General features: G+C 44.8%; 1 long non-coding RNA gene across 1 annotated transcript in view; it reads right to left on the bottom strand.

The window, feature by feature from the left end:
- The window catches only part of LOC126101095 (uncharacterized), a 164,202-nt gene extending 147,436 nt beyond the window's left edge, over positions 1 to 16,766 (bottom strand). Inside the window, exon 1 of the long non-coding RNA XR_007522259.1 lies at positions 16,669 to 16,766. This is a non-coding gene — a long non-coding RNA (uncharacterized LOC126101095). The remainder of the gene's footprint in view (positions 1 to 16,668) is intronic.
- Positions 16,767 to 20,222: the final 3,456 nt, after the last annotated feature.

Below are 20,222 nucleotides of genomic sequence, written 5' to 3'. Positions count from 1 at the left end.
GATTCCGATGTGTCCTGGGGTTCACACAAACACCACTGAACGACTGGACAATTCCAGTACAGAGATGGGCTCCTGGATGTTCGCTACCAAAGGATGGCGAGGGTAGCACTGGTCAACTGCTTATAAGCTGCTCAGGGAGTCAGAACAGAGAAGAAACGACTCACCAGAATAGGAACGGATGCACTGAAGTGCACGAGATACGGCCACAAACTCTGCAGTGAATACACTGCAGCCAGCGGGCAAGGAATGTTGTTCAATGTGGCCTCTGTGGACAAAGGCAAGGCCAACATTACCATCAGCCATCGAGCAGTCGCTGTAAACAACTTCAGAGACCTAGAACACGTCAAGAATCAAGAGAAAGTCACAGTGGAGAGTGGCAGCGTTAACCGAGTCCTTAGGGCCATGCAAAAGGTCCAGACGAAGCTTCGGCCGAGGTGTACACCATGGAGGTGTACATGAAAGGACCTCAAGTAGAGGTGGTAAAGGGGAGGACTCCAGTTGAGAGAGAAGGGATCGCACGCAAACCGCAATTGTGAGGCCTGACCTGGGCCGCCAATGTGGGAGATAAACTGCCGTGAGTGGGAAAAGGATACGGTAATTCGGATGCTCAAGAGAACTACGAATGTGTGCAACATAAATGCCGAGCAGTTTTGCACGTCGGATCCGGAATGGAGGGACTCCGGCCTGCACCAGGACACTGTTTACCAGACTCGTTCTAAAAGCTCCCGTCGTTGGGCGAACACCACAATGGTGCGCTGGGTCGAGGAAACGCAACGCTGAGGGTGCCGCCGAACCGTAAACCAGACTCCGATAGTCAAGGCGGGATTGAACAAGGGCTCTGTAGAGCTGCCGCAGCGTAGATGGATCTGCACCCCAGTTGGTTTTGCTAAGGCAGCGGAGAGCATTAAGGTGCTGCCAGAACTCCAACTTAAGCTGACGAATGTGAGGTAACTAAGTCAATTGGGCGACGAAAGCCAGTCCTAAGAATCAATATGTTCCCCAACAGTGAGTGGATCATCATTAAGATAAAGTTCAGGTTCTGGATGAATGGTATGACGCCGACAGAAGTGCATTACATACGATTTCATGGCTAAAAACTGGAAGCCGTGGCTAAAGCCCGTGACTGTGCCTTGTGAATGATGATGGATGTGGATGGATATGGTGTTACGGGCGCTCAACAGTGTAGTCTTTAGCGCCCGAACAGAAACAATAACGGACGAGTGTCACTAAAATGCAGCAAGTGCAAAAATAAGATTAAAATTAAAGGTGACAGTCTACATAGGCAGTGTGCACGTCAACAGTAGCAAAGTGGAAAGCAGCATGTAAAGAGGAGAACTGCAAGAGAACGTATGGGAAGGGGTTAAAATGAAACACATAGCACATGCTTGGCACTGGCCTATTATAAGAATAAAAAGGAGTGGTCAGCCACTCGGCAACACACTAAAAATTCCAACCTAAAATTTTAGGCTGAAGCCCAGAAACATCACAGTACCTTAGAACTTTCTTGGCACTCGCCTCGTCATCGGCTAAAATCGAGGGCAGATCCCCACTAATATTAACTTCCGCCCTGACAGAACGTCATAAATCACACTCAACTAAAATGTGGCGTACAGTGATTCGTAGGCCACAGGCATCACACAGCGGGGGTTCCTCTCGCCGTAGTAAGAAGGCATGCGTAAGAGGACAGTGCCCGATGCGAAGACCTGTAAGGGTCACTTCGTCCCGCCTAGGTGACCGGCAGGAGGAACACCACGGTTGGATGGAGGGTTTCACCAACCGCAGCTTATTTTCCCTCACCGCCAGCCATTCCTCCTCCCACAATTGCATAGACTTCCGCCGCAGCACAGAAACGACACCTTGCAAAGGAATAGAACATTGTGTCACCTCCGGTAATCTGCAGGCGTCCTTGGCAGATCGATCAGCTTGTTCATTTCCTCGTATGCCCACATGCCTTGGCACCCAGCAAAAGGACACTTGCTTGTCCTGTCGTTGGAGGATGTACAGTTGGTCGTAAATCAGCTGTTCCAACTTCTCCGCTGGGTACAGGTTCTGCAGTGACTGTAATGCGCTCAGTGAGTCAGAGCAAATTAGAAAGCGTTTGACCTGAGTACACCGTATCTGCTCCAATGCCTTCAGGATCGCGTGAAGTTCTGCGGAAAAAAAATGTGTATTCCTGGGGAAGGCGAATCCTGATGACACGTTCGGGGAACACTACTGAGCAGCCAAGAAAATCCCCCTGTTGGGATCCATCAGTGTAGACTACTGTAAAATCATGATGCCTATCTAAAATATTAAAAAACAAAGATTTGCAAGTAAAATCTGATGTACTGTCTTTCTTAAAATTTGCCAAATCTAAAATCAGTCTGGGCTTCTGGAGGAGCCAAGGTGGATACCTGCTCCAACCTCGACGTGAAACATTAAAACCGGCCACACCCATCTCTAAAATGCAGTCCTTTGCACGAATCCCATAGGGCCTTGTTGCTCGTTGCCGGTTGCGAAAAAGCCTTTCCAGTGGAGGCCGAGCAACAGTGTGGTATGCAGGTGTGTATGGTGTGGATAATGTTTTATAGGCCTGGCGCACCATTAGTAGATGCCGCTGGAGGTGAAGTGGCGGTTCACCTGCCTCTGCACAGCGGCTCGGTATGGGGCTCGTTCTGAACGCCCCAGTGGCCAACCGAATCCCCTCATGGTGCACCACAGCCAACAGCTTTAAATAAGTGGGTCTTGCAGACCCATACACCGTGCAACCATAATCAAGCCGGGACCGCACGAAGGCTCTGTAAAACCGGAGCAGACAAGTCCTGTCTGCTCCCCATGTGTGGTAACTAAGACATTTTAAAATAGACAGCGCCTTAAGAGATCGTTTTTTTCAGTTCCTTAATGTGTAGCAGCCACGTAAGCTTAGAATCAAAAGTGAGGCCCAGAAACTTCACCGTGTCTTTAAAATTCAGAAAGGTATGCCACATCCTCAACTCAAGCAAGTCAAAAATGGAACGAGAACGGTTAAAAAGAACACACTGACTTATCAGTTGAAAACTTAAAACCACTCTTCTGTGCCCATTTATCCAAACGTCGCAGAGTGAGTTGCAACTGATGGGTCGTCGTTGCAAGGCTTGAAGAAGAGCAAAATACAGAGAAATCGTCCACAAACAAGGAACACTGCATAGGACTTTTCACGACAGATGAAATGCTATTAATAGCAATGGCAAAGACCGTCACACTTAAAACACTACCTTGAGGGACACCGTTCTCTTGTTCAAAGTGACCAGACAGTACGTCTCCGACTCGGTACCGAAAATAACGTGGCGACAGGAAGGACCGAATAAAATTGGGAAGACATCCACGAAAACCCCATTCGTGGGGCTGCCTGATAAGATGCCTCCAAGTAGTGTCGTATACCTTTTCAATGTCAAAAAATATTCCCAACAGGTGATGCTGGCGCAGGAAAGCCTCTTGTATAGCCGCCTCCAGGAGGGTCAGGTTATCAAAGGTGGAGCGATACCTCCTGAACCCACACTGAAAGCGACTAAGGAGTTGTCTGGATTCTAACATCCAGACAAGGCGGCAGTTGACCATCCGCTCCAAGGTATTTCCCACGCAGCTAGTGAGGGCAACACTATGGTAACTACCCGGGCACGTGCGGTCTTTCCCAGATTTTAAAAGAGGAATTAAAATTGCTTCACGCCACGAGTCGGGGAAGTGACCAGACATCCAAACAAGATTAAAAAGTCGGAGGAGGATTTATTTATTTCTCCCTGTGAGGTGCCGCAGCATTCTATAGTGGATTCTATCCTGACCAGGAGATGTATCACGAGCCCCACACAATGCATAATCCAGTTCCCACATGTAAAATGGGCAGTTGTACTCTTCTGTATTGGGTGAGCGGAAGTCAAAACCGCTCCTCTCAGCAGCCACTCTGTGGGGCTGGAAAGCTGGATTCTGACTGGCGGTTGCAGTAATAGCTGCAAAATGAGCCGCCATAGACTGGGCAATATCTTTTGGGGTCGTTTGGAGAGTACCATTCCACATTATAGCAGCCATAGGGCACCTCCCACCTCTCCCAGAAATCCTCCTGATGGTCTCCCATACAATGGAACTTCATGAAGAACGATTAATGGTGTTCAGGAACTGCTGCCACGACCTCTTCTTGCTCTCTCTCGTATAATCCGACGACACTTTGCCCTCGCCACCCAAAAGGCTGCAAGGTTCCCTACAGTTGGCCGGCATTGGAACCTACACAGAGCTGCCCGCCTAGCCCTGATTGCAGAGTGGCATTCGTCGCTCCACCAAGGGACAGGCTGCCACTTCGGTTGTCCCGTGGACTGTGGGATGGACGCTTCACTGGCGTGGTGGATCACTTCAGTAATATGATCCACCCATTCCTGGACACTGACCTCATGTTCAAACTGGGCTAGCTGACTATACAGTGCCCCGTAGGCTCTACCGAGCACCTATCGAGGCGGTTTCCTTTCTGGTTCCACTGCACGTGGCAGGTGAATCCAGATGGTGAAGTGATTGCTGCTGTGTAAGTCATCAACCATTTTCCATTCAGCAGTGTGGGCGATGGCTGGAGAGCAAAGCGATAGATCAATGGCAGAGAACGACTCAGTTGCAATGCAAAAATGCGTGCTTTGACCTGTATTTAGCAAATAGGCACCGGAAGACAGAAGAAGCCTCTAGATTGCTCTACCCCTGGGGCAAGTACTCACAGAGCCCCAAAGCATATTGTGTGCATTAAAATCACCACAGAGGATGAAGGGGTGGGGGAGCTGTGTAAGAAGATCACTGAGAGCCTCTTCGTCAAGCACATCATGTGGGGGCAGGTAAAGCGAACATACTGTTAGCATATGACGCACATGTACTAATATTGCAATTGCCTATAAATTCGTCGTGAGGGAGAGAGGCGAGAAGCGGTAGTCAGTGTTGACAAAGATACCAACTCCTCCTCGAGCGCACTGTCCACTCAGGTCGTCATTTTTGTGGATGACATAACCATGTAGCTCAGAGGTGTATGTTTCACTGAAATTTGTTTGCAGACACACACACATAGGTCTATCCTGAATCAGTAGACGTAGTTCTCCACATGTGTCCTGAACCCTTGCAGGTTCCATTGTAATATGGGAGCCATCACGATGGTTATATTTTCTGCCTCTCTTTCCGCCGGGGTGGGGATACTGCAGCAGGTGGAGGCTCAGTCTTGGGGCAAGATGATTGCCCCATATTCTCAGACTCCATCAGCTCTGGGGAAGAGTCTGATGAAGCGTCTGGTGGGACCACATTAACATGATCCGAGGGTTTACCAGCCGATTTAATCTGTTGGTGCTGCTTGACGTGTGCTTTCCTTTGTTTAGGGGGCTTTTCTGGAACTGGAGCTGGGGTGTTTATTACCATGCTGGGCTTTGGAACAGCCTCAGGCATCGGAGATGCCTGGGGCTCTTCAATGTTAGCTACTGTACCTGTCTCTGCTGTTCGATGAGGGGCTACAGGCTCTGATACACTTGCTGCCTTGCAATTGCACTGACATGTGCAAGTGTTCGTGCCAACACTAACAATCTCTGTCTGTGTAGATGCATCGACTTCTGGAGGCGGCTTCTGAACGATGGAGGCAAAAGACGTAATGAATGTGGGGGGCTGCATGGCCTTAAAGATCTTTTTGGCTTCACTGTAGGGGATACGCTTAGTTGTTTTTATTTCTTGTATTTTACGTTCCTCTAGGAAGATTCTACAGTCCCTACTCCAAACAGGATGGCTTTCAGAACAGTTTACACATCTGACAGGAGATGAACAGTCAACTACGTCGTGGGCAGCCTTACTACAGTTGCCACACATCGCTTCTCCTTTACACCCTAGAGTTGTATGACCAAAATGCTGGCACTTATAACAGCGCATTGGGTTTGGGACATAGGACCGTATGTTTAGGCGAAGAAATCCTGCCTTGACGTATTCTGGGAGTTTGGGGGTATTTAAAGTAAGAATGAAGGAGTCAGATTTCACCAGGTTCCCACCCACCCTTTTCATGATGTTCTGAACGTCAACAATTCCCTCCTGAGCCCACTCACTCTAATTCTTCTACAGGAATGTCAACGAGATCCATACAGATCATAACACCCTTACTGAAGTTCAGGGTGCTGTGAAGCTCTGTATCGATTGTGTATTCCCCCAAGATTTTAGCTGTTTCCAGGTTAACTGTTTGCTGAGAAGTTGATGTTTCAACAAGCAGTGTCCCATTCTGTAAACGCTTCACTGATTTTTAAAGTTCCAGCTATTCCTCCTAGACCCTTTTGGATATAGAACGGCGAAACCTTTTTAAAGGAACCCTCTTTCCTTTTTATTATTAAAAATACATTCTGGTTGTCAGTATGTGCTCTGTTACTCTGAACTGCTGTACGTTTGCTGACGCATGAGTCTGGAGGACTGGCTAACCTAGGCCTCTTGTTTGCTTGGGTGGTAGTGCCTACCAGCAGTCCACCTGTCCCACTGGCCAGCGAAAAATTAGAAGGAGAAAAAGAGGAAGAATTCGTGGTGTCCATGGTCGTCCCACGAGCAGCTAGGGAAACTTATGTCCATCCAGACAGAGCCCCACATGCCTGGATAAGCCTTGTACAACTGAGGTGCGGCAGGTTCCCCAGAAGTTGCCCGCTAACGACTTCCACCTCAACAGCCATGCATCTTATAAGCACATCTTAAGATTGAAGGGTTTTTTATAGAGGTATTTACCGTCCTCGCGATCCAGGCAATCAAGCCAAGATCCCCAGTCCCTACGACACACAACGTTCCACCGTTGCACCACACAGTGGTCACTGAAGCATGCCCAGAGCTTATGGTATCAGCAGACTGGCGGCTCACACCAGTCCACAGCTCGAGGACCCCGGGTTGGCCAAGCCCATACCCAGCAAATGAATGCTGAGCCCCCTGAGGGACCTTGTGAATGACTCCATTTAGGCACTGCTCAGCAACACCAGTACTGGAGGAGCAACATGAAATGCAGAAGTCATCCGCATATAGAGAAGGGGAGACAGACGGCCTGACAGCTGCTGCTAGACCGTTAATGGCCACAAAAAATAGAGAGGCACTCAATACAGAGCCCTGCAGGACTCCATTCTCCTGGATATGGATGGAACTATGGCAGTCACCAACTTCGACACGGAAAGTACAGAGTGACAGGAAGTTTTGGATGAAAATCGGGAGGGGGTCCTGGTGACCCCACTCATACAATGTGGCAAGGATATGATGTCACCAGGTCTTGTCGTATGCTTTTCGTAAGTCAAAAAAGATGGCAACCAGATGTTGGCGTCTGGAAAAGGCTGTTCGGATGGCAGACTCGAGGGACACAACATTATCAGTGGTAGGGCGACCCTGACGGAAACCGCCCTGACATGGAGCGAGTAGGCCACGTGACTCCAAGACCCAACCCAACTGCTGACACACCACACATTCCAGCAGCTTACAGAGAACCTTGGTGAGGCTGATGGGCGCATTGCTATCCACATCAAGCGGGCTTTTACCAGGTTTGAGCACCGGATTGGTGGTACTCTCCCGCCATTGTGATGGAAAGACGCCATCGCACAAGATCTGGTTGAAGGTGACGAGGAGACATCACTTGTCAGCCTAGAGATGTTTAATCATCTGACTGTGGATCAGATCAGGCCCAGGAGCTGTGTCGGGACAACGTGCAAGGGCGCTCAGGAGCTCCCACTCTGTAAAGTGTTCGTTATAGGGTCCACTGTGGCGTGTAGTGAACGAGAGGACTTTCCTTTCTATCTGCCGTTTGAGGGGTTAGTTCTCCGACGCAGAGGCTCGAGTATAGTGCTCGGCAGTCGCGTTTGCGTCGATAGAGAGCACGCCATTGATGTTAACGCCAGGGACACCTGTTGGAGTCTTGTACCCAAAAAGGCATCTGGTCTTTGTCCAGACTTGGGAGGTGACGTATGGCACCCAATGGTCGACAAGTACCTTTCCCAACACTCCTGTTCCCGTCGTTTAAAAAGCTGGCGAACAAGGGCCCAGAGCCGCTTAAAGGCTATTAGGTGTTCTAGGGTAGGGTGCCGCTTATGTCCTTGAGCTCGCCGACACTCTTTAATTGCCTCAGTGACTTCCAGCGACCACAAAGGTACTGTCTTTCACCAGAGGCACCCATAGAACGAGGCATCGAGTTTTCCGACGCAGAAACGATCGTTGTAGTGACCTGCTTAACGACAACGTATGATGGCACAATGTGGGGGAGATTCAGCAGTGACAGCAGAGGTGAAGGTTTCACAGCCTGCCTTTTTAAAGCCTATCTGGGTACCACACAGTGCTCTCCAGTGGAAAGATGGGAGAAGTCCTGTGCTGCAAAACGAGAGATCAATGGCCGAGTATGTGCCATATGCCACACTTGAAAGGTGGGGCATCGGTATTTAAGAGGCAGAGGTCGAGTTGTGACAGTAAATTTTCGATCTCCCTACCACAGCCATTAAGAATGGCGCCACCCCACAAGGGGTTGTGTGTGTTAAAATCTCCTGAAAGTAGGAAAGGTTTAGGGAGTTGATCAATCAGTGCAGCCAATACTTTCAGGGGTATTCTACCATCTGGAGGGATGTATACGTTGCAGACTGATTTCCTGACAGCCACAGCTTCAAGAGGGGTTCACTACAAACTGAGTTCAAGACAGACACAACCTCCACCTGACACCCTGTTATAATTGTTACGGTTCCTGTAACATCCCATATAGCAGCGAAGGGCAAGGTTCAACATTGTCGGGAACCAGGTTTCCTGTAGGGCAATGCAGAAACTAGGTGTGATGCTTAACATGTGTCGTCGCTCAGCCAGGTGGTGGAAAAACTGCCGCAATTCCACTGGAGGATGACGCGATCCTGAGACTGGGAAGGCATGAAACTCCATTAGGTAGTCTACACCTCAGGGTTACCTGCTGCCACCAGATGAGTACCTGTGTGATCAACATCTGTGTCTGAGGGCCCAGCGACATCTGGGTCCTCATCGGACGCCAAAATCTCCACATCATCCTCAGACACAGAGCTAGTAGGTAGTGTTCATGTGGGTGCCACTGCAGTGCCTTGGTTCTTGGAGGTCTTTTTCTATTTAGCTTTCTCTCCTGGCTCCTTAGGTTTGTCCAGCTTGGAGGGCTTCACTGATTGAGTCTCAGGGACTTAGAAGGACCGTGAAACCCTACAACCAGCTACCTGTGGTTGCTTCAGCCACTGGCAGTGTCAGCTTTGCCACTAGTAGGAGCTAGGAAAGGAAGTGACCCAATGGATCCCTTCCTGGCGAGAAGGCCAAAGAATACTTGCACTTTTCTGGCTGAGAAGTGGGGACTGACGTGCCTCATAGTTGGGGGGGGGGTTGTTGCTCCTGAAGTAGGTTGTGCAGGAACAACAGGGAGGCGAGTGCCCCCCCCCCCCACCATCAAGGGGACAGGTGGAGTCTGACAGCTCTGAGAGCCTACTGTATGCAGCAGAATGGAAGATGGTATAACCATTGTCGTATAGGCGGCGTAGGTTGACGTCATATGCACAGGATGTAGCCTCTCATTTTCTCTTAGCCTCAATGTAGGTCAGTCGGTCCAGGGTCTTTCATTCCATTATTTTTCTTTCTATTTGGAGAAGCCTACAATCTGGCAAGCAAGGTGAATGGTGCTCTCTCCATAGTTGACACAGATGGGAGGCGGGGCACAGGGAGTATTGGGATGTGAAGGACGTTCACAATCCCGACAGGTGATGCTGAAGTTCAGTGGGAAGAAATGTGGCCAAACTTCCAGCACTTAAAGCACCACATTGAGGGAGGGATATATGCCCTTTATGTCACAGCAGCAGACCATCACCTTGACCTTCTCCATTAATGTGTCACCATAAAAGGTCAAGATGAAGGCACTGGAGGCAACCTGATTATCCCTCAGATCCCGGAGGATGCATCAGACAAAATGGACACCTCACTGCTCTAAATTGTCGTGCAGCTCATCTTCAGTCTGCAAAAGAATGTCCCTATGAAATATGATACCCTGGACCATATTTAAGCTCTTCACTTTCCTGCCATCCTTAGCCAGGCATTCCTCCTGGTGTGGCCAGGGGAAGGGGGAACATTTCTTAGCATTGAAGTTAGACCTTGACTGCTTAGAGACAGCTGATGTTTGACGACCAGCAAGAGATGATGTACTACACTTCAAGGCGTTTCATCTGCCCTGATGCCACCCACAGACCAGGGGCCCTCCCTAGCCACCCAGGCACAGAAAAGGCCACCTGGAAGGATGGCCATTGCTAAGAGTCCCAATGCCCCAGGGTGATGGGCATCTACTTCTTGGCATACCTGGTGAGTTAACGGCGCATGCATCAGCAGAGTGATCCCTGTGTGGTCAGGGGGCTACAACCAACAGGGTACATGGCAGCCCCACCACAGCGGACTGGCTGCCATGCTGGATATCAGTCGCAAATGAGCTAAGAAGTCCATTATCGTCAACAGTGCAGAAAGCATTACTGCACAGAGGATGGAGGAAAACGCACCCAGGAGGGTGACCTCGCCCAACAGCTGGAGAATGAGCGAAAGTGCAGATCCACGTCGACGAGGGGTGCGAGACTTCTCAGCACATGGACACTGTGCACCATGTAAGGCGCCCTTCCCAAATTGTCTCGATCCTTGGAAAAAATTTTGAAAAATGGAGGTCAAACCCTAAAGGGGACCATCACATAAAGGCCAAAAGGTGTGAGACTTCTTTTAGTCGCCTCTTACAACAGGCAGGAATATCGCTGGCTTATTCTAACCCCCAGACCCACAGGGGGGCACAAATACATGCGACAGCTTATCATAAATCGAAAGAAATACATCCACTAGTGAAGGTGTACTATAACTGGCTCCTATTAGTAGATGAGTACACTAGCAGGTTTTTAACGGTGCGTCCAACAATGGTACTATAACCAACAGTGGAAAAGTGATGTACAGTGAGTTCTCGTTGCCGACTTCGATCGAGGAAGAGGAGCTGCAAGGTCTATCTACGGCTGATGGCTCCTACCGAATCGCTCAGAGAAATGGTACGCTGAGCCAGCTTTATGCAAGGTAGTAAACTGTTTAAGTTTTTTTCGGAAGGGACGAAACGATGAGACTGCAACTACGACTGACATTTTGTTCCAGGTCCCAGTTCAATTCTTGCCTCCCTAAGATTAATCTCAGAGGAGGAAGTTCCAGCAGAGGAAACTGTTGCCCTGATGACAGTTGCGACATTTCAGTCTGCGAGAAGCGGCCAGTGAGTCTTCAAATGGAACTGCCAGCGAAAATATCAGACTCAGATGCTTTTTCGAAAAGAAAAATTTGTTTTGCAAATAAATGCCGTAGTGCACGTCCTTGCTGTATGAATGAATTTTATATAATGATCGTTTTCAAAATGTAGCTCATAAAATGCAATTTTCAGAATATGCCATGTTATTGCAACCATGGTTCACGTTCCTTACCTCTTGGCAGTGAAGATATACCTTCAGAATCGATGGTGCACTAGCCCTAGTGAATTTATATTGTTTGACAAAACCGGAGTCAATAATACACTTTAACTAAAGTGGTTAATGAAGAACCACCATCACCAGTGATGGTTTACCTACTCTAAAACTGTGTGTGTGTGTGTGTGTGTGTGTGTGTGTGTGTGTGTGAGTGAACAGTATTACAAGAATAATTTTGTAGATGATTATCTGCCCGAAGAGATGGATAATGTTACTAAAATACTTATGTCTACAAAGGCAGTTAAAACATTCTTCGTAAGTAAGCCACATGAAACGATTACGTAGAGAAAGTGTGGGAATTAATACCGAAAAGGAACAGCAAGAACACTACCACATTACAACATACGATCACAACTTAATGCTCTTGAAAGAAAATCTTGTGTCCAGTATCTTTAGTACATAGTTACTAATGTCGTTCCCTAAACTCAGCTTATCATAGAGGGAAGCAGAATCCAGTTTTCCAGACAAGACTGAAGCCGGGACAGATCTGCATGGCACAAAGTCGCACGTTTATGATCTTGGAGTCAGTTTTTCGGAAAAACTGAAGTACAAAAGGCGAAACAATATGTTCGTGTTGTGGTTTCACCGGCGGGTGTCAGTAGTGAGTGCAATGATAGTATAGAGAGATGAGAACAAATATGCAATACTATACAATACGGACCGGCCGAATGACAGTGACGGTTGTTCACACACTGACATTTAAGGGAGGACTGACTTTGCTTTGTTCGGCAGCCTCGATTTAGATTTTCCGTGGTTTTCCTTTATTTCAGTCAAATGTCAGGATGGCTCCTTCAGCAAGGCCAGTGTCCATCTTTGTCCTATCTTCGTAAAAACAGCCGTATGTTTGGGCAATTTATTTTCATTGCATCATAGCAAGAAGTCATATTGTCAGACGAAACTTTGATGAGTACATAGACAAAAATATTTGAAAAGCAGATAATATCAGTAGCTATACTAGACATATATGGAAGTGAACATAGCAATGCCGGTCCAACAAATGAAACCAAATATCCCGCAACGTAGAAAGGAATGTATAACTACATTACACTTTCGAAAGTGGATGTTTACATAAAAAGTCTACATATGCAACGTACGTATTACAACACTAAAACCACACTTGTGTATTGCACATTGTGGGAACGGTGTGATGTTGGAGCCGTGACAGCTTAATTACGATAGTTCGATTTCGTTTTCATGCATACGTGCCTTGTTTTGTAGCTAAACAAGCATTTGGTGGCTACATTTTAATATGATAGATTGAACCATAGACAAACTTTCCGATAATATACGTTATTACGGTTGCTGTGCTACCGCCAAATTCTGGAATAGCATCAACAGTCATGGGTCCGAACGTCCACTAATAATAATGATAATAATAATAATAATAATAATAATAATAATAATAATAATAATTTGCTCAAACACGGTACAACGTAACAGACAAGCACGGTGGATACAAGCAGAAACAGACACATACAAGATGATACCACAATTGCCTGAAATGATAATTTTGCAACATAAGTCACACGAGCAATTAATTCTACGCACTATTCGAAAGCCCCTGGAAAAGATAAAATAGCAAATTTCTGGCTAAAGACGTTCACCTCAACACATTCACATCTAACTAAATTATTTAACAGACCCATACACAGTCCCTGATACACTTACACAAGGAATAACTTATCTGAAACCTAAAGATCAAGCAGACACAGCAAACCCAGTTAAATATCGCCCCATAACATGCCTACCAACAATATACAAAATATTAACTTCAGTCATTACACAGAAATTAATGACACATAACACAGAACAAAATTATAAATGAAGAACAAAAAGGCTGCTGCAAAGGAGCATGAGGATGTGAAGACCAACTGATAATAGATGCAGAGGTGACATATCAAGCTAAAACTAAACAAAAGTCGCTACACTATGCATACATTGATTACCAAAAAGCTTTTGATAGTGTACCCCACTCATGGTTACTACAAATATTGGAAATATACAAAGTAGATACTAAATTGATACAGTTCCTAAACATGGTAATGAAAAATTGGAAAACCACACTTAATATCCAAACAAATTCAAATAATGTCACATCAGAGCCAATACAGATTAAGCGTGGAATATACCAAGGAGACTCATTAAGTCCTTTCTGGTTCTACCTTGCTCTGAATCCACTATCCAACATGCTAAATAATACAAATTATGGATACAACATTACTGGAACATACCAACATAAAATCACACATTTCCTGTACATGGATGATCTAAAACTACTGGCAACAACAAAACAACAACTCAACCAATTACCAAAGATAACAGAAGTATTCAGCAATGATATAAATATGGCTTTTGGAACAGACAAATGTAAGAAAAATAGCATAGTCAAGGAAAAACACACCAAACAAGAAGGTTACATATTGGATAACCACAGCGACTGCATAGAAGCGATGGAAAAAACAGATGCTTATAAATATCTAGGATACAGACAAAAAATAAGAATAGATAATACAAATAATAAAGAAGAACTAAAAGAAAAATATAGGCAAAGACTAACAAAAACACTGAAAACAGAATTGACAGCAAGAAACAAGAAAAAAGCTATAAATACTTATGCTATACCAATGTTGACCTACTCATTTGGAGTAATGAAATGGAGTAACAGACCTAGAAGCACTCAATACATTTACATGATCACAATGCCACAAATATAGAATACATCACATACATTCAGCAACAGAAAGAATCACATTAAGCAGAAAGGAAGGAGGAAGGGTGTTTATCGACATAAAAAACTACATTACGGACAGGTAGACAATTTAAGAAAATTCTTTATAGAACGAGCAGAAACTAGCAAAATACACAAAGCACTCGCTCATATAAATACATCGGCTACACCACTGCAATAACCCTTTAGATCACATAACAACAGATATGAAGAAAGTAAATTGGAAAAAGAAAACACTACACGGCAAGCACCCGTAACATCTAACACAGCCACACATCGATCAAGACGCATCCAACACATGGCTAAGAAAAGGCAATATATACAGTGAGACGGAAGGATTCATGATTGCAATACAGGATCAAACAATAAACACCAGATATTACAGCAAGCATATTATTAAAGATCCCATTACCACAACAGATAAATGCAGACTTTGCATACAACAAATAGAAACAGTAGATCACATCACAAGCGGATGTACAATACTAGCAAAAACAGAATACACCAGAAGACATGACAATGTAGCAAAATGAATACATCAACAACTTGCCATACAACAAACTAATAAAACAACACGTTCCCACATCCAAGTATGCACCACAAAATGTACTGGAGAATGATGAATACAAATAATACTGGAACAGAACCATTATAACAGATAAAAGAACACTACATAACAAACCTGACATCCTCACCAATAAAAAGAAGAAATTCAAAAATGGTTCAAATGGCTCTGACCACTATGGGACTTAACATCTATGGTCATCAGTCCCCTAGAACTTAGAACTACTTAAACCTAACCAACCTAAGGACAGCATACAACACCCAGTCATCACGAGGCAGAGAAAATCCCTGAGCCCGCCGGGAATCGAACCCGGGCGTGGGAAGCGAGAACGCTACCGCACGACCACGAGCTGCGGACAAAGAAGAAATTAACACAACTAATCGATATATCCATACCCAATACAACAAATACACAGAAGAAAACAGGAGAAAAAATGGAAAAATACACAACTGGCTGAGGAAGTCAAAGGCATGTGGCATCAGGATAAAGTTGACATACCAATTATACTATCAACTACAGGAGTGATACCACACAATATCCACCAGTACATCAATGCAATACAGCTACCTCCAAACTTATATATATACAACTACAGAAATCCGTAATTACTGATACACGTTAAATTACCCGAAAGTTCCTAAATGCAATGTAACATATACCGTACAGTTAAAAGGAAGTCACACCTGATCAACGTCCGCGTCACTTCCATTTTTAACCAGACATAACGTCTGAGAAAGGAAAGGAATAATAATAATAATAATAATAATAATCTACTTGATGCGGCGGAGTCAAATTCACACGTGGCTATCTTAAACTTTAGATGCTCAAAGGAAAATTGAGATCGTAATCGATAGACTTTAAGCAAACATCCTGAACTGTTAATAGCTGACAGTGTAGGGTTTCGTCTGAAAGGGTTCCAGACCTCGCTCTGCGATAACTACACAAATTTATAAATACGTTCTAGTCAAAAATATACAGTACATGCGCTAAACTAAATGTTTATGCATAAAGTGTATCATCGCCAAATATAAGTTACACTACAACTGTTCATCCATATGACAAATTCAGAAGAGAATAGGAAATTTATCATGGAACTGTCAGTTCATTTCCAATACTATAATGTTAGAGAACCTCAGATTAATATCTTAGTAGTCAAATGCCATAAACATTTCACTCGTTTAAGACCTGAACCTTCCGAAATAAATAGATGGCTAGTGTGTTATTTACACCGCACGTGAAAAAAAAAAAGAATTGTTTATGACTAACTGTAATTACAGCAACGCGTATTTCCGGTCTGTTCACAATAAATGTGGGGAAAGAAATCAGGTATATGGATATACTGGCCTTACCACGAGGAGCTGTGAAGAGTGACTTAGCAGTACAATATAGATCTAACTTTGTATGAAGTGTACACGCAGACGCACATAAAATTAGTCCCAGATGACGCACAAGATTCTGACTATCTCAAATTTAAAATTAGGGAATATGAATTTCAGGAAATTTCTGGTGTTATGATGATGACAAGAAAAAAACTTGAGCGGGACTCTACGTAACACTCCAGGCCACAGCTTTAATCTGCCAGGAAGTTTCAGTAAAATATAGCTACGGCTACACCTCGTGTAAACAAAAGAACTGCGTAAAAATATATTTTAATTAATATCCTAAAGAGTATTTAAGGCTTCATAGCAATGTGCTACGTTCAGAATGTCACTTTAGTGAAAGTTCTCCTAAAAAAATTGACACAAATGATCACCAAACAATTAGTTTGGAGTTGGCCTACACTTAACTATTACTGTAAACAATTAAGACGTACATAACTAGAGTCATAAAAAACATTGAGTTTTACGCTAAGACCCAGCACGCGATGCGCATTTTAGAACCGTGCCGACAGGACTTACCGCGATGCAGCTATAGGACGACGAAGTAGTGTCAACGCAGCTGATCTAATGACACTGTGACGCAGCCGGTGTGCCTGCCCTATCAGTAACAAATGCCGTCACAATAGCACAACGAATCTCGGCAGTGCAAAGATATTAGTGAACACACATCTTACAACGTAATCTATGCCGAAAACTCCGAACACAAAACAAGCAAAAGACTCCAGCCGATGCTACGATATGCATATTCTCAAGTGGCTAGCGGGACGTAATACTCGTCACAAAAATGAATTGATTTTGAGAATGGCACGTTTACAGAAATCGCTGCGTTGTGTATTTCAAGTTAGGCCGTTCTCATGTGGCCATCATAAAGCGGGAAACTTAGATTGATCTGCTTCTCGCATTTAGTGTGTGATCTACATATGTAAACAAATAAGATTGATTTGTAGAAATCTGTCTTCTGCAACACACCAATGAACACGAGAAAAAATTATTAATGTTTTCCAGAAAGCTCGTACTTTTAAAAAAGTATTAGTCATAACAAGAAAATGTGGCTAACTCGAAGATGCAGCGTGAGATAAAACGGCTCCTATTGCAAGCAGTTCAGTCTGACATTTTACCAGACAAATCACATTACTATTACCACACGCTAGTACCTAGACCAACCACCGTTTTCCGAACAAGCAACAGCTACGAGAGTACAGTGGTACGTAGTCAATGATTATAAAGTTTACTTTTCCGTCGATGAAGGTAAATCGCGCTAATAAGAATCCAATTTTTTCATCCCATCAGTTGTCTGAGTTTTCTATTTTAGAAGCTACCACTTCGTTTAGCAAAAGTATCTCCCATAAAGCCAATGTACTGCTCGTAAGATACTACAGTATTTCGCACTTGGAATTTGATATTTACGAGTATTTATGAGGAGCGTGCAGTAAGTAACGTCACACATTTTCTTTCTCGGCCAATTTCGGTTGAAAAAATGGTTTCTGTTGAAAAAAAAACACAGCTCTTATAGTTTCATGTAGTTCCGATAGATGGCGGTTCTATATGTAGCCTTCAAAATGGCGTCTGTAACGGAGGTATGTTCCAGGGAGAGAGCTGTCATTGAGTTTTTTTTAGGAGTGGTGGGGGGGGGGGGGGGGGGGGAGCCGCAGCGTCACTACCTATATTACTAGGCGCGTGCAGAATGTCTATGGAGAACTGGCAGTGAGCAAAAGCATGATGAATCGTTAGGCGAAGCATCTGTCATCGTCGCAACAATGTCACGCAAATCTGTACGATCGCCCGCGTGTCACACACAGCTGTAACTCCTGCAATGTTGGAGCATGCAGGCATTCTCATTCGAGGTGATCGACGGATCACAATCACACACCTCAATGCACAACTTGACGCCTCTGTTGGTAGCGCTGACACATTCATACACCATTTGGGGTTCTCAAAGGTGTATGCCCGTTTCCCGCCGCCTGACAGAAATGCATAAGGAGCAACGAATGACCATTTGTGAGTAGCTGTTGGCGCGTTAAGAGGCTGATGGTGACAATTTTTTGTCGAACATTGTCACAGGCGATTATGTTGAAAAAAATTCGAACAGGAAACAAAACAGGAACACATGGAGTGTTTCCGAAGGAAAGGTACAAAGCCGCACCCTCAGGCAGTAAAATGATGGCTACAGTCCTCTGGGACTTTGAAGGCGTTACTCTGTTTGACGTCCTCCCCCATAGTGGAACGATCAAGTCTCAAGTGTTTTATGCTACCCTCGGGAAATCGAAGAAACTTCTGATGCATGTTCGTCGCCAAAAAAATGCAAACGAATTTCTCCTTCTCTATGACAATGCAAGTCTGCGCACACGAGAGTAGCTCGCAAAATTACATTAGACTGTTCTTCCTCAACCACCCTAGAGCCCGGATCTCGCGGCTTCCGTTCCATCTGTTTGGCCCACTCTGCGGGAAGCTGTACGTGGATGATGGCAAAGTTATTGATGCAGCAAAATACTGGCTTCCATGGCTACTAATAGAGTGGTGCCTTGCGGGCATACAGGCACTCCTAACGGAGATTATTTTTTAAAAAATAGGATGTTGTAGCCAAAACAGTGGTGAATAATATGGTACATTCAGATCCTCAATAGAAACAACCTGCTTTCAGAAAAAAAGTATTGCATTACATATTGAACGCCTCTCGCAATACACCATACACCCATCCTTGCTACAAACCATAACATTAATCGAAACGCATATAAACATTAACAAAGGATATGTATGGATATGAACTGTAATCACCGAAGCATTACGAAATATTCTTTGGGTCTGAAATTTTAATCCCACAAATTTGTAACTTCAGACGACCTCTGTTGCGAACTAAATGTTATATTGAGAGTAAACAATCGTCTAGCGATAGCGTCTTTGACCTGTAACTAAACCGTCCCGGGTTCCACCCCAGACACTCCTTAAATTTTCAGTAAAAATCTTCATCAATGGCCGCCGAAGACTTCTGCCATGACCAATCACTCCAGTTTTGCCAAAGACCTTGTAAATGAGGATGGCGAAATGGTAAGGATTTCAGGGAAATCTCTTGCCCTTGAAGTGGGAAAATCCTCCAAAAGGCAGGAGAATCAACTATGATCAACGGCATGAGAACGGAGACAACGGAAACCACTGCATTAGAGGCACACATGTGTATCCACAGGTCATGCGGTCTGTAATTGAAAAAGTGTGTTCATGGCCCCTCCAATGGCATAGCCTGTAGGTTGAAAATGTGTTGTGATGGTCTCTCCAGTGGCATAAGATTCCAGATTAGACCCCACTCGCATCTCCGAGAGAAGAATGCCAATGAGGATGTAACCTTGAGAAAAAGACCGAATAAACGACGAAAACATCATTCTACGAGTCTCTGCGTGGAATGGCAGAGCCTGAACTTGACAGGTGAGCGAGAATATGTGAAAAGATAAATGAGAAGGCTTCGTCTAAATATAGTGGGACTCACTGCAGTAAAATGGAAAGAAGATAGGGATATCTCGTCATACGAATACAGGGAAATGTCAAAGCCGCAGAAAATGGTGCCACGGGAGTAGAATTCGCTGTGGAGAGGAAGAAGGAGTAGAGTGTGAGTTGGTGTGAACCATTCAGTAATAGAATTATTCTCACCATAATCGACAGAAAACCAACCCAACAACAATATAGCAAAACACAAAATGAATTTCCTGAATGAGCCTGAGTTCTGCGTCTGCTTTTTGTGAATAACGCCATCTAGATCGGTTAACAGAGTAAGCGATCTAGGCGCCAACAACAATAGCTCAGGTGTACAAGCCGACATAACAAAAAGAATATGAATTAATAGAGAATTTATATGAGAATATTGAGTGGGCAATACATTGCGTAAAGGGAGATGATATTCTAATCATCAGCTGAGTTGATAAGCACTAGTAGTGGAAGGGACAGAAGACAGAGTTACGGGAGACCATTGACTTGGTGGTAGGAATGAGAGAGGAGGCAGACTGGTTGATTTCTGCAATAAATTTTACATGGCAGCAGCGAATACACTATCAAGACTTCTCAAGCGGAGGAGCTATACTTCGAAA

This window comes from Schistocerca cancellata, chromosome 9 (assembly GCF_023864275.1).
Source record: "Schistocerca cancellata isolate TAMUIC-IGC-003103 chromosome 9, iqSchCanc2.1, whole genome shotgun sequence".
NCBI classification, from domain to species: domain Eukaryota; kingdom Metazoa; phylum Arthropoda; class Insecta; order Orthoptera; family Acrididae; genus Schistocerca; species Schistocerca cancellata.
The sequence above is the reverse complement of the archived record's forward strand: the minus strand, read 5'-3'. Positions and strand labels throughout refer to the sequence as shown.